At 41.3% G+C, this 14,906-nt stretch overlaps 1 protein-coding gene across 1 annotated transcript in view; it reads right to left on the bottom strand.

Annotated features, from left to right (window-relative positions):
* Positions 1-14,682, bottom strand: part of LOC146768392 (uncharacterized) — a 66,112-nt gene extending 51,430 nt beyond the window's left edge. The window contains exon 1 of the mRNA XM_085573819.1: positions 14,597-14,682. The gene's annotated coding sequence lies outside the window, so the exon portion shown is untranslated. The remainder of the gene's footprint in view (positions 1-14,596) is intronic.
* Positions 14,683-14,906: the final 224 nt, after the last annotated feature.

Here is a 14,906-nt window from a genome sequence, read left to right as displayed (position 1 = left end):
TATGTCAATCTGCAGCTAAAAACAGAGCAGCATAAAAATAAACTTTAACTCTTCACCCTGAGTAATTAAACTGTTTTCTAACTAAATAAGCACAGCTTAAACAGGCACCAGGAAAGACAGATACAGCTCTGCTGTAACGCTTAAAAAGTCAAAACCAAGTATTTAAGCAGGACACTGCATTCTAGATATTTTCCCATTCCTTAATTAACATTTCCAAATTCCAGATGAACAGGAGCGGAACCACATAGTTCAAAGAGAGACCCCAGTTTCCTCAGAACCTGAAGACCCTTCAAACCTGAACTGTTCCCGCTCAGACTCATTTTTAGAAAAGTCACAAACAGGAAGTCTATGTGCCGTTGTCCACAGGCAAATGAAGGGAGAATAAAGCTGTGTTTAGGCATACACTAACCTTGAACCTTATCCCAGTGACTTATACCTGCGCCAGCACTAATCAGAAGACTTTTCTCATGACTAGCAAAAGCCCACATCCTTGCAGTAATTTGAATGATTCAGAAATATATCTAGCTCTGGTTGTCCAAAATCCTTATCCTAATCCCCAGTAAAGACTCCTTGCATCTCAGAAATCCTTCCCACAGCAGAAGTAAAACCAGCACATATTTGTTCTTTAAATGTTAATGGTTCTGCTCTTCAATTTATCTCCAAGAGCTTAATCTAACTATAAAGCTGCCACTGTTGGAGTCATCCTAAACCTAAGCCCAGACCCAACTCAAAGCCCATGTAACTCCTGTTTGTCACAAAATGCTTCAAGTTGATGTCCACTCCAATTCTTCCTACAAGAGTAACACAGCATTCAGTAACAATCTCAGTTCTTTAGCCTTCTTTTACAGACAATATAAAGTAACCATAATTTAATCATGGCCCTACAGCATTTATCCACAAGAAAACTTCCCCTGTCAGTACCTAGAGGAGCTGTGACTCTAAGAAGACCTAGTACAAACACACATCTTCATGAGAAACTTTACCAAGCCCTATCTTGAACCTAAGATTTTTAATTGTTATATTTTAAAAGATGCCTTAAGTTATTCTCACTTGTCAGACTGAACTTTCATCTTAGCACTGCAGGGCTTGTAGGATCCCACAGTAAACTGCCTTCACCTTTGTGGCACAGGGTTAAAGCATAATCATAGCAGAATGTCTCTGTGTGGCTTGCAGCACAAACGATACAAAATGCATACTTCAAAGCATATAGCTCTGCTAACTCTGCCATCCTCCTTATAATCAGACTACAGTTGTACCTTGAGGTTAGAGTTTGTGTCCAGGACAGACCTGATTTTATTACCAGACATGCAGAGTTACAGCAGGATGAAGACTAAGCCAAAAAATGGTGAACAAGTGCTGAGTTCTCGCAGAAACAAGTTTGCTGTGCTGTACCTTACCGTACAGTTAGAGCTGGGCACAACAAGAGATTAAAAGATTGCTTTATCACTGAATTTTACAATACCTGGAGGTCTGTGATGAAGGCAGGCACCCAGAGAGATGCCTGAAATGGATAAGATGCAGACTGGTGTTGAAACAACCAGCACTGACAGGGTTAGGCTCAATGAGCTATAAAAGTGGGGCTAGAACTGGTTGAAGAAGAAGGTGGTATGCAGAGCCCAGCAAAGGCTGAAAGCAGTAGCAAATGGCTCTGAATTTCTTAATGTGGGTGGTATCAATAATGTCACAAGCCTAAGTTAAGCATAGCATTGAAAAAGGAACTCTAAATCCAGGATAGTAGGAATTAAAAATATAAAGAGGTTGCAGGATCCTACAGAGACAGCCTATGATCACCTTAGATACAAATATAAAACTACCCAGGATATATTTACTGTTAGGACTGAGACAGCAGATTGCCTATTGACCCACATACATTTCCACAATTTACTGTCTAAATTTCTAACTAGAATCTGTGCAGCTTTTATAGGATCCAGCAAAACAAACAAACAAAAAAAAAAAAAAAGTCCAAAGCCAGAGCCAATTAGTAAAAGGCTTATTTTTAGCCACAGCATCCTGAGCCCTACCCCTCACTCTAATACTTCATTGTGCCATAGAGATTTTAGCAATAACAGAACCCAGTGTGAGTAATTAATGCTGGTCTCTATAACTGTTTTCCTAGCTTGCATGTTTTGCAAGATCCAGCAACAAAGTCAGCTCTTCTTTGCCCCCTACTCTGAAGGAAAATTCTTTCCCCAGATGCTGGCCTTGCCTGTACAACAGTGATTCACTAACGAGAGCCCAGTTGCCTCTGCCTGCTCTGGTCCTTATCCTCATGGTGCCAGTCTTGCTCTTCATTCCCTAATGCAGAAAGAGTTCTCAAATTGGGATAGGGTTTTTTATGAGGAGGACTGAATAAGACCATGGATCGCAGCAGCGAAACATTTCCACCTTGATTTTGCCTCTCCTCTAATTTCCAGTCTTACTTTCCTGTTTCTCTTCCCCTCCCCTCTGGCCCACCAGTGCTCTCCTCTTCTCTGCAGCAATCTCATCATGCAGTGTTGATGCAGTGTGCATGGTGGACTAGCCAGGTGAGTTAGGCCACAGGATGCTTTACCACATGGGTCTGGCAGCAGCTGATTTGCTCCTCGCTTCACTTCTTTCTTCCCTTTCCCCACTTCTTTCTGAGTGTTGTGAAACCACAGACCAGCAGCTGCCCCATCCACATGGGACCAGCAATTTGTCCAGGAGGTGTTCAGGCTGGCCAGGACAGTCAGAACATCAAAATACACCCTTAGAGTCACATTTCTGTGGGAATGATGGCTCCTTGTAATCTCTTTGGCTGAAGCAAGAGGCTCAGTGACCAGGGGAGCCTGGAGCCAATTCTGGCAGCCCTGGGTACTCTAAGCAAATCTGACCCCTAGGAAAACATAGAAGTGGTTATCTAAGTCTGCACATCCCCAGCATGCTGCACTGAGGATCTTTGGGAAGAGGGTGCAAAGTTGCTGAAGACCCAAGCATTTCTTGGCAGTGGAAGGCAGTGCTGGGTACAAGACAGGCTGGAAGTGCAGGAGCAGGATCCACAAGCAGTCACACGGCTGGATAATGTGAGGGAGTGTGTCAAACCATAGAACAGACAGGAGGACTTAGTCTGGAAATTTTGTATTTCCCTGCTAGGAAAACTTGATTAGAGGGATAATCAAGAACATAAGTGACTGACATTGGGGTTTCTGATCCAGACATCTTGAGCAACTATGGACAGGTTTCCCTGCACCACACAGCAGCAACCTTAAGTGATACAGGAGAACAACCTTGATTTTCTAATGAGTGGTGAGATAATTAACAGAACACTGCAAGGTACTCAGATAGAATTGCAGGGGATTCTGTGGCCATGAATCAGCCAGCCAGTGTATGAGAATATTATTTAACTATCCCTAAAAAATAATATACACCTGCATCAGAATTTTCAACCAAAGAATTCCCCAAAGCTTTGCAGCTTAGGTGACGAAATGATTCAAAATACTTAAGGTTTCATTTCGAATTGACAGCTGAAAAACAATGAATCATAAAGCACATGAAATATGTGTCTCTAGTAGTGATAGTCCTCAGTACTACAAGTGATTCTTTTACAATACAGATATCTGATAAGTTGTTGTTTATGTGAACTTGTGCTCTGATAATTCAAACAGACTTTTTTCTAGTTGTCTTTAATATCCAGTGCAGGATGAAAGCATTGTAAAATCCAGGCACAGTGAGTTCTGGCTCCCTCTTCTCCAGTTTGCACCAGGAAACTGGAAGGCAAAGATGGGTGAAGTGATAATAAAGGCATCTTTGTGAGTGTGCCACAGAGCTGGTAAAGCCCAGCACAGAGACCAGCTGAGATTTATGCTCAAAGCCTCAGTAACTCTCTTCTCTAACCTTTAGAAAACCAGGTCTGAAAACACTGTGTAAACAAACCAAACAAAAGACAAATTCTAATGCAGCTAACTTAGTCTCTAAAAATAAACAGACATTAGCACTTGGCCTCATCCTTAATTAGATGAAATAGTATTCTTTCTACAACTAGATAAGAATGACAAGATACACGAGTATTTGGCTAAAAAGATGTTCTAATTTTCTAGAATAATCTCCTAGATTTGGACAAAGAAGTGGCCAGAGTCCAAAGAGAAAGAAGCCCTTTGTAATAATGCTCACCATAGGTCTGGAGAAAAATGTCCAATGGGGAGAGCCTGAGGGAGCTGGGATTATTTAGCCTGGAGAAAAGGAGGCTGGGGGGGATGTTGGAGGTGGGGGGAAGGACCATGATCTGAAAGGAAGTTGTAGAGAAGAGGGTTTACGTTTCTTATCCCAAGTAGCAAGAGACAGGCCAAGAGGAAATGGCCCCAGGCTGCACCAGGGGAGGTTTAGATAGGACATTAGGAAACATTTCTTCCCAGAAGGGGTTGTCAAACACTGGAACAGGCTGCCCAGGGGAGTGGTTGAGGTACCATCCCTAGACGTGCTTTAGAGATGTGCGAATATGGCACTTAGGGGCGTGGTTTAGTGATGGACTTGCCTGTGAGGTTTACAAGAGGACCTACAAGATTCTATAATTCTATGAATCGTTGATTTTGAGCCTTCCAAGCGAAGCCGACAAGCCAGGGTGTCTGACGCTGGCTCCCCCTTGGTGGCTGTGTGTGTCAATCCACAGCCTCTTCGTCTGCCACCTCGCCAAGCCCCTGATTTACATGCCGGTGATTTTCACCCTCTCCAATCACAGATAATTAGGCTGCCTGGTGACAAAAAGTGATGGCTATTTAAAAGGCAGGCTTATATTTTTCACTATCAACACCAAAATATCTAATGTAATTTTAAAGCACTGTAGAAGGGGAGGGGTAAGTGGGAGTTATGAAGGGACTAGCAATAGCTGTAAGATTTGGGCAAGTCTGTCTCTCTACCACAGCACCTAAATTAGTAGTGAATTTGAGCAATGAGTGGGCTGCCAAGTGCTGTGAGTGAAATCTCTTCTGCTCAAATTTTGAGCTAAGATTCTCATTTCTGCATGTCTTAAAGGTAATACATTTGCTTCCAGGAGGTTCCACAGCTTCTACTTTTATTTTCATCTATTCTTTTGACTGTTAAATAAGGAACATAGGCAAATGCATTATTCCTCATCACTCTTGTACCTGATCAAAATCACAATCACCCTGAAGAGCTTTTCGGATCATTCTAACTTGGCCAATCACACCAGCAATTACTTCTACTTTGTAAGTTCCCCTCCTTGAAAGGTTAGCTTGGCATTTCTGCTTCAACTAATATGCAAACTCTCTTCTTAGGGAAGCAAGAACAGGCTTGTCCAGCGGACAAGAATGACCTCCTATGTTTAGCAGCCTTTTCTTTCTTCTCTGCCTTCTTTCCCCTATTGATGCTGCACTTTATAGTGGAAGACAGAAATCTGAATTGTGAACTGCTTAGCTCCTCGGAAGAGTCAGTATCAGATGAGCTAAGTAGTATGTACCTCTAAAACCTTAACTACTACAAGGGACTGTCTTGCCACACTATGGATTTGCTCTTTGAAACTGCAGCATGTCAGCAATCCTTCCAGAAAATATTTTTCCAGATGAGAGTCTCCAGAAACTGCCATAACAGCTATAATTTAACAGCTACATTTTATACAAACATCACCACTATTTTCGAATTTTTCTTTAGATCTTGGAAATAGTTAATAACTCTTCTAAAATCAGCTGAACAAATGCAGAAGCATATTTTTATAGATTTTGAAGCCCTGAAATTTCATTTTTTCAATTTATGATATTTTAAACGTTTACATATTTTCAAATTGTCACTTTTGTTCAGGTGGTTGTAGGAGTCATTGGCAAAATTTGAAAGAGCAGGCAAGCTTATAAAAGCAACTGTTACAAGTCAGTTTCCATTTAAGAAATTAAAGTGGAACAGTATTTCTGGGGAAAATCTTTGCCATTTCTTTTGTCCCTGTCATTTACTGTCATACTAGAGAAATGCTTCTCACTGTGGAAAGCCTCTGCTTGGCTGGCAGAGTGCATTATGTACAGTCAGGATACTGCATCCTGGATTGTCATACCTTTCCCAGACCTGCTAGCTTGGCTGCCAGCCTGAGGTAATAGGAGGTGCTCAACCAATTGCTAACAACAAGCAGTACTTTTGGGTTTTTACTGGCTGGTAGATGAAGGACGGTATGTCCTGGAAATTACATTTCTTATTCAAAAGGAGAAACTGTCCAAGCAGGGAATATAAGGTAAGCACAGAAGGCAATTAGGCAGAATCAGGTTTCACTCACAGACCTCCAGGTTTCTAACTTTTCCTCAATGTTATTTCACTGTCACCTGAAGCATCTGACACTGACAATTTCAAAAGGTACTAATTAGCAATAACATTGATTCAGGAACCCATAAGAATCCCAGCTTTACAGCAGAGAGTAGGTAAGCCTGTCAAAGATCCAAATAAAGTAGATGAATGAATGCAACCGTCTGTCACATGTGCATTGTGTGTAACAAAGGTAAATTTAAGTTGAGCTAAGGATGTTTTAAGAGCAAGTGTGCAAAGCTGAGCTTCTGAATAGGTATTATGTCCTATCAAGGACTCATTGTTTAGCAGATCCTATATCTAACAATGCTCATTGTGAAGGCTCCAAAGATCAGTGCATTAAATACCAGTTTTCCAGACCCCTTCACATTTTCAGTGTCTTCCAGTGCTTCAACCACTTGGGATATTCCTGCTACACTCATACCTGTATGTGTTCTATTGGCTGTCTCGGTGCTGTTCTGGGAATGGGAGAAATGGCTCAGATCAATGGGTTCAATTCTTCAAGAATTTTATCCTGCCCCCTTCCAAAGAAATCCTCTTTTTGGAATACTGGAAAACTACTGCACACATGAAAAACGAACTCTGGATTTCACGAATGGGTCCATCTGGATGGCTGTTTCCAACAGAGACCAGGAGTAATATCACTGTGTAAGGCCATGGGCTAGCATGCATTTACAAGCTCTTACTCTGTGTGTGCTGCTGGAGGGAGGATATGGCCTTCTGCAGGAGGAGAAATTCAGGTTCATTATGCTGTGTGTAGGAAGTGGCTTTATGCAATGCTGTCAGGAGCACAGGGGGACAAGAAATGTTTCCCTACTGACAACCTAAGCATGTGAAAATACTGTGATCTGATCACCAAAAATGAGTGAAAGGCTGATGGCAGTCAACAGCGGAGTGGCACCATGGTGCAGGAGTGCTGGCTGAGAGATCTGCACACCCCTACTGCGGAGAAGGTGAGACCTAGCTCTGGATTTGTAAAGCCAGCCTCATGAATTCCAGCCAATATTTAATTGCCGATAATTCCAACAGTTCATGGGGCAGATCTCTGACACAAGTGGTAATGGTAGGGTGTGGGTAGCTCTCCCAGCCATTAATGGTGTTTGAAACCAGGATCTGCATTTTCTTTCTGACACAGCCTCCAGCAAGGAACCCACTGAGGGCAGGCTGGAGGAGGAGGAGGAAGGCAAAGTGAAGGGAGGGAAAGGGTGTGTGTAAGGGGAGGAGATCTTTGAAACCACTGCTTACAGATGTTAGTGGCATGCCTTTTTGGCTCTAGGAGCTCTCTAGACCTCTGCACAGGAACAGGGAGTCTGCTGGGTTTCAAAGATAACTGAAACTACTCCTTCTTTAGCTGGCAAAGGTGAAAGAGTACTATAAATGTCCCTCACCCTTGAAAAATAATAGTTAATAAATGCCATACAGAAAGATTTCTCTGGGCTTGTCTCCCAGAATAACTGTTTTCAGGTTCGAATCCCAGATTTTACAAATATGAATCCCTGCTCCATCTTTTTGTCACATCATACTAATGCAGGGCATGCAATTAGCCACAAGCACCATAGCAAGAGGAAACAATGCAACCCAGTTTTGTCACTGGATATCAAACCAGCTTGCTGGCAGTTTGAGCTCGCTCAGCTCAGCTGGGTTTCTGAGCAGCACATGCTGCATTCAGTATACATTTCACAATAAAGTTATCCCTTCAATCAAAGCCTATACATTTTACACACACCTGATGCTCCTCTAGAATAGCTAAAAATTAGTGAATTAAATATTGCGAAATCTTGCATGTGTTAGACTGGCTGTTTTCAAGCATCTTCGGAGGCTAAGGGCAGCCAGGGTCTGGTCTACACAAGGATAAGTTGAAGTTCAAAAGTACATCTGTAAAGCACTTAAGTCAGTGCAGAATGTGTCCAACAAGTTGTGAAATCAGCCATGTTAAAACACAATTAAGGTTAAGGATGTTTTCTTCACATTTGTGTTCTACTGCTTTTGTCACTTTTTTTGGTTAATTAATTTACAAAGCTCCTCCCATTTAGGAAAATTTTGCATTCTAGAAAACCAATGTAGCAGTTAACTGTCAATTCCTCTTATCCCCACACCAAGCAGCCTTACATTAATGTGAAGAAGGAAAAAAAGAAAAAAACATTAACTTATCTGTGTCCAAACATAGCAATCCCCAGCATTCAAAGGTTTCCAAACAGATTTTACTTACAGATTAAAACTGGTGAGAGATTTGTCTTGTATATTGACCTTGTATGTTGGTGAAGTAGCATTTAAGCTCAGGACCAGTTTTGAACTGCAATTTAAAATTAAATGGCAGTCCTTCAGAGCTGCTCAGCTCCGCAAGTCAGCCATGGGTTTTCCAGCTTGAGTCAGATTAGAATGGTTCTGACTGTGATTTAAATTTTGTCTCCACTACGTCTTCCTGCTGCATTCAGTGGCCCTGAATTTCTGGTACTCTCATTCTTTCTCTCATTGTAGAGTTTTTAACTGATTAGCTCTAAGTGGTCTCAATAACTACTCAGATCTAGTTATTTCTTGAATCCATTGCTTAGAGATCAAACATCACAAGAACTCTATCCTGTTCCAAATTAAGCCAAGGACAAAACTTCCATTGACTTCAGTGTGTCCAGGATAGGACCCTAAATCTTTGAAAACTGACTGTCTAATTTTGAAATTAAAACATAATGAGCTTAATAGTCACAGATTTAAAGACTGTTGCATGCATCTTGCACGAGATTCTGTAGCTGGGTTACAAATACTACAAAAACTCTGATGCTTTGAGGGAGAGTAATTTTCTGAGAGCTCCCATCATTATCTATCAGTCCAGTACACAAAACACACAATGGAAGTGATACTGGCCTGATGGCAAACAATGTCTTTGGAAAGCTTCAAACAATTTCTTTGTAAACAACTGATCAGGGTAATTACATTTTCTAATCTGAAACTGTGCTGTGACATTGTTTCAGGTAACACATGAATCATGCTAAAGGGTTTTCCTCTGCTAGCACTGGCTACCTTATCTAAGCAAGCTCCAGTCTAAGGATGGAGGCCTAAGCCTGATGAAGTATTGTACTGGCACTGCAGGTAGTGGCTCCACCACCTGCCCCAAAGACTCCTCCAATCCACTGCTACTGTTGGGCAGACAGCTCGCCAGGTAATTAGAAAAGCTAAAGAAACAGTGGAGCTGTGCCTAATGTCTCATGATCCCAACTAATTTTCTTTAAAAGATGAGGTGTTAGATGGGACAACCTTGCTGCATATCTGAATGATGCTGAGTCCAGGTGAGAGAGCTGCAGCTCCACTTAGCAGAAGGCAAACATGGCTTTGATGGCTTTGCACTTGCTAATGAACACAAATGACCTAAAACACAATGAGTTTGTCTCCCACAACCTCTCAGCCGAGTTGGGATGTAATAATGTGGCTGTCAAACCCTCACCTCTTCATGGGATTTTGTTAGCAAACTAGTCCAAGTATATTACACAAATCATGTGTAATCTTGCAGAAGAAGCAGCCTTAGCTTTCCCATTTGTTTGGTTTTGTTTTCAACAGCAGTTTCAAAAGGAAAACTGCAGTATGGCCTGCCCCTGCAGTATTCTTTTATTCTTCAATCTCTTGTCATAGATGCAATCTGCACACTGCTTAATTTTTGTTATCATTTCCTTGGATATCTACCAGCTACGATTGTCATGATTAAATCAGTATTAACTTAATTACAAAGGACTTTACTCAAGATAAACAGCAAAGAAGTGATCCAGAACAGTGAGAACTGCACTGCTGAGTGAGAGCGTCTGGCAAAGGCCTTGCAGACACTCCAAGCAGTCTTTTTTTCCTCACATAAGTTTTTGGGTTTTTTTGCTTTTTAAACCAGATGTGTTGTTTCTGTTAAATCCCAGAAATTAGATCTGTCTGTCACCTCTGAGTCTGACCCCTGAGCCTTGTCAGTGCCTTTGGCCATCTTTGCTGCTGTCAGAAGCTGCATTTTCAATTTCACTCCAAAGTCGATGCCATGGTGGTCTGCCATGAGTCAGGCACTGAGGGTTTCCAGAGTTTCCTCTTCACAGTGTCATAATAGAAGGACATCTGCATTTCATGCCCTTCCCACATTTATCTCCTGCTCCAAGGTATTTCCATTTTGCAGGATGAACGCATGGTCATTCAAATAATTATGATGGAGGGAACTATTGCATCTTTGCTAATCTCTCTTATTTGACCATGCAAAAATTTAGTTATAATTTAGACACTGAATCTGCCCCAGGTGAATTCTAGAGCAGAGCTCTCCCAGATATTAGTATGATCATCAGTCTTTTTCTAATTAGGATAGTGATCATGTATTGCTGATATAAGAGATGACAGTCTAGCTTTTTTTAAAGTCTTCAAAAAATCTCAAATATTTTTTAAGAATACTGCATAGAAAATATACATAATCACATATGAAGAGGCAGCAATTTGGGATTTCAGGAGAAAAGTTGAGAGTTTAACACAAATTATACAAGATTTGCTTAAAAGTTTAGGACCTAAATTAAGTTTTTAAGAGATTGTGGACTATATATATATTCAGCTGTTTGATACACAGTTTGTGGCTAACTACTAACTATTGGCCAGGGACAAGCCTGGCTGAATTGCCATCAGGTGTGCAAATATCCTGGTTTTCCTCAAAGTCCTGCCTTCTTAATAGACTCCTTTAGCGTTCTCCTGAATATTATCACCAGAACAGGAGACATGGAATTCAGTATAAAATTCAGTCCTCTGAGGTTCTTTTTCTGCCACTTGTGATAAAAAACCCATACTCCCAGATAATGAATGTTTCTAAATTTCTTACGTGTGTGTGTTCAGAAATTTCTCTTGCTTTCCAGTAGGAGAAAAAGCTGCTATTGCACTCCTTCTCACTTTCAAGAGCAGAAATGGGGTCCTGTTTATGACATGACATACCATCACAGAATCATAGAATGGTTTGGATTGAAAGGCACCTGCAATATCTCCTAGTCCCAGCTCTTCCTGCCATGGGCAGGGACACTTTCCACTAGACCAGATTGCTCAAAGTCCCATCCAATCTGGCCTTGAGCCCTTCCAGGGATGGGGCACTGACATTTCCATAGAAGAAAGAGCAGGGTGAACTAACTGACACCTTCTGGTGGCAATGTCTCATATACTGATTTTCTTGTGGGCCAATTATTATACGATATTCCTCAGGTTTTGGTTGGGTTTTTCTTTTTTTGTATTTATTTTATAAATTTCCCCTAACTAGTGAATACTTTCACCAGATGCTTGAAAATAGCTTAATTACGTTTGTGTCCTTTCTGTTCTTTTTTTTTTCTTCATTTTGGCCAGTGAGACAATCTCCTCTGCTGCTTTTAGGCCTAACACAGGGTAGTGTGCTCCTCTGAGGGAGTTAGACCTACCCTTATCTGTGAAGGACCTAATAAACCCTCTCTCAGATTATGTATAGGCAGTAATAAGTGTTTTAAAACACAAAAATTTGGTGGTGCAGAGCCAAATTTAAGGGGGGCAAGCTAGTTACTTGTCCGTGAGCTTCTGACAAAAGTCAGAAAATAAATGCTCAAAGACAGACATATAAGATCTTCTTGTGAAGGAAAGGATGATGGATTTGCTGATATACACCATATATTCTTTCTGGCTGACAGAAAATTCATAAAGTTCCGCAGAACAGATGCAAGGTCCTTCACATGGGACAGAAGTCCCTGCAGCAGTGCAAACTGGAGATTGCCTGGGAGGGCAAGCAGCTCTGCAGAGCAGGACCTGAGGTGGAGGACTTGCTGAAGATGGGTCAGCAGTGCGCCCTTGAGGCAATGAAAGCTAAAACACACCAGGCTGCTCAGCAGAGAGCAGCCAACAGCTGCTCCCTTCCAGTGAGGCCTTCTTTGAGGTTCTCTGTCATGTCCACTCTTGGTTTTCCCAACAAAAGGCATTAAGGTGTTACACCAAGTCCAGTGGAGGAGCACCAAGGCTGTGGGCCACGATGTGCAAGGAGGACTGAGGAAACTGAGGCTGCCAGTCTGGAGGCTGGGGATGGAGAGGAATATGACTCAGATCTTCAGCTGCTTAAAGGACAAGAGGGAGTCAGACTTGTCTCAGAGACAAAGTCCCATCCAATCTGGCCTTGAGCCCTTCCAGGGATGGGGCACTGACATTTCCATAGAAGAAACAGCAGGCAATAGGCAATGCCCACAATTTGCATCCAGGGAAATTTTCAGCATGGATAAGAAGAAAAAGAATTGTGGTAAGAGTGGCTAAACACAGCTAGAGAGGTGGGGGATCTCCACCCTCAGATGCTTTCAAAACCTGATGAGGCAAGGCCATGAATAACCTCATCTGGCTTTTAAATCATCCTTGTCAGGAGCAAAGGGTGGGACTGGATGACCTTCAGGGGTTCTTTCCAATCTAAATTATTCTGTGATCTATAAATAAGGTAGAGGTTGCAAGAAAAAGGAGCTAAATCAGATTGAGGAGGGGCATGAGCCTTTCCTGTGTTGAGAGGAGAGAACAAGCCTGCAGGCTGTTGCTACTGCTGACCTCTTTAAGAGCTGGGTGATTGAAAATCGCTCCTGGATGCAGTGGAGCGTGTGTTCCTGGCACAGCACTTGCATTGAGACATTCCCGAGTTTCTCTAAGCAGTGGCCTTATCTGGGTGGGGTGCTGTCAGTCAGGCATTTTTTCCTTCAATTTTGCCTCACCCCTTGCCATCACAGTGTGTTAAACAGAGTCTGTTAAAAGGACTTACTAAACTTCCATGCTCCAGGAACAGGAATGTGATTTTTACAATAATTTTAATATTGTTTAATATAATTTCTCAGGAAATAATTTCTAACTTTGAGGAAAGAAGTCTTGCCCTAGTAAAATGACCAATAACAAATAAATCCCACTTCTAACCTCAATTAAAACACTGGTCAGGAAGAAGAAACAAATGGACTTGCACTAAAAGTATTTTCCTCTCTTTCTATTAGCTAAGAATGCTATTAATTATTCAGATGACTTCAGAAAATCAAAGGTTATAATACCAGTATTTTATATGTTGGGTAATTAAACTGAAGATATGCTTTAATTTCTAATTAAAAAAATGTTCTCACACATGTCTTAGAAAAGCTTTATTCCTTCATCAGCCACTCACCCCACACATACAACCCCACATATGCCTATTGACTCAAAAAGTTTTATACTAATTTTAAAAAAAGTGTTTGATTTTCAGACTAGTCAGTTGGAGACAAAAATAATTTTCTTATGATAATACCTGCCCAAAACACTAATTAAGCTGCCAAAAAAGTGTTGGAGTTTGGATTTTCTTGCTGTAAGCAAGGACATGTAAACCAGTCAGCAACCTTGCAAATGCAAGCAATTCTAATAATGTGATTTCTCTTGTGTTTAAGTTGTTCTCTGTTGATGTTTCATAGGTTTGGGGTCTATGAGAAGTTACAACATATGGTAACAGTAATAAGAAAAAGTTATTATGCATAAATTCAATAGGCTTTTTAGGGCTTTTTAGGATCCTACGTTTGAGGAGCAATGTGTCACTCCGTTCTTTCAAGGCCACAAATTTTCACATTTCAAAGAAGCTCTTGATTTTTATCTCTCAATCATTTTGTGTTATTGTCACATTTCCTTATATTCAGAATTTGACATTGTCATGTCAAAGTAATTTTCACTTCTAGGCAAAATAAAAAAAGAAACATCTATGCAATGAAGTTGCCATCAGGCCTGACAACAGGCTCATGATGGGAAACTCCATTCTCCTGGTCCTCATTTAGAATTCCATACCACTGCCTTTTTGCCCAGATGGAGCTCCAACTCCAAACCCCCATATTGGGCTTATGATGAGCCAGACTCAAGAAATCTCTCAGGGTCTGTCATATCACACCTGATCTGTCCAGCCTATGGGAAGGGAAGCTCAGATCACATCACAGGGTGTGATCCACCATTCCCCTAGCACATCACATCTGGAGCCAAGCCGAGTGTGACCATGGGTGTGTGCTGCACAGATGACTGACAAGTTCAGTCTCAGTCAGGCTCATGGAAAGAGCCTGGCAGTGAAAGTAGCCTCAAGATGGTCCAAATCTCACAAATAATTGTGAAATGTGCCCTCTGTTTAGCAGATGACCATTTTATGACCTTCATTAAAATATTTTATACTCAATCAGTTTTGTTTTCAGCTTGATTTTGGGTCATGTGTCTAACTAGCCCTTATATATAGTGAAATGCCAACTCTTTAAAATACACTAAGGTGAGCACTTTCAGATAGAAAATTGTCTTCTTCATTTTCAAGGGGACCCAACTTCCAGGATGTTTTTAGCCATTAAACCAGGGATCTCAAAAGACATGCAGAAATTACCTGAGATAAGATGTAGAAAGAAAAGACTGATGATGGTAGCTCACACATTCCTCACTCTTGTCCAAGTAGTCCAACAAATCACAAAGATTTTAGTACATGCTGCCACATCCCAGACCTTTCACAATGCATGGCAAAACTCCCAGTGATTTCAATAGGAGTAGGCTTTAACGCAAAGTTGGCAAGCTTGGAAAAAAATAAAGCAAAAGTATTTTTAAATCTTCATATTAGAACAACACAAAAAGGCATCTTAAAGAGTTTATATCAAAAGTGAAAACTGAGGCTGGAACTTAGCTCCAGCTTCATGCGTACT

The sequence above is a fragment of the Lonchura striata genome, chromosome 2 (assembly GCF_050655825.1).
Source record: "Lonchura striata isolate lonStrDom1 chromosome 2, ASM5065582v1, whole genome shotgun sequence".
NCBI lineage: Eukaryota > Metazoa > Chordata > Aves > Passeriformes > Estrildidae > Lonchura > Lonchura striata.
Note: the sequence above shows the minus strand (reverse complement) of the source record. Positions and strands in the feature narration are given on the sequence as shown.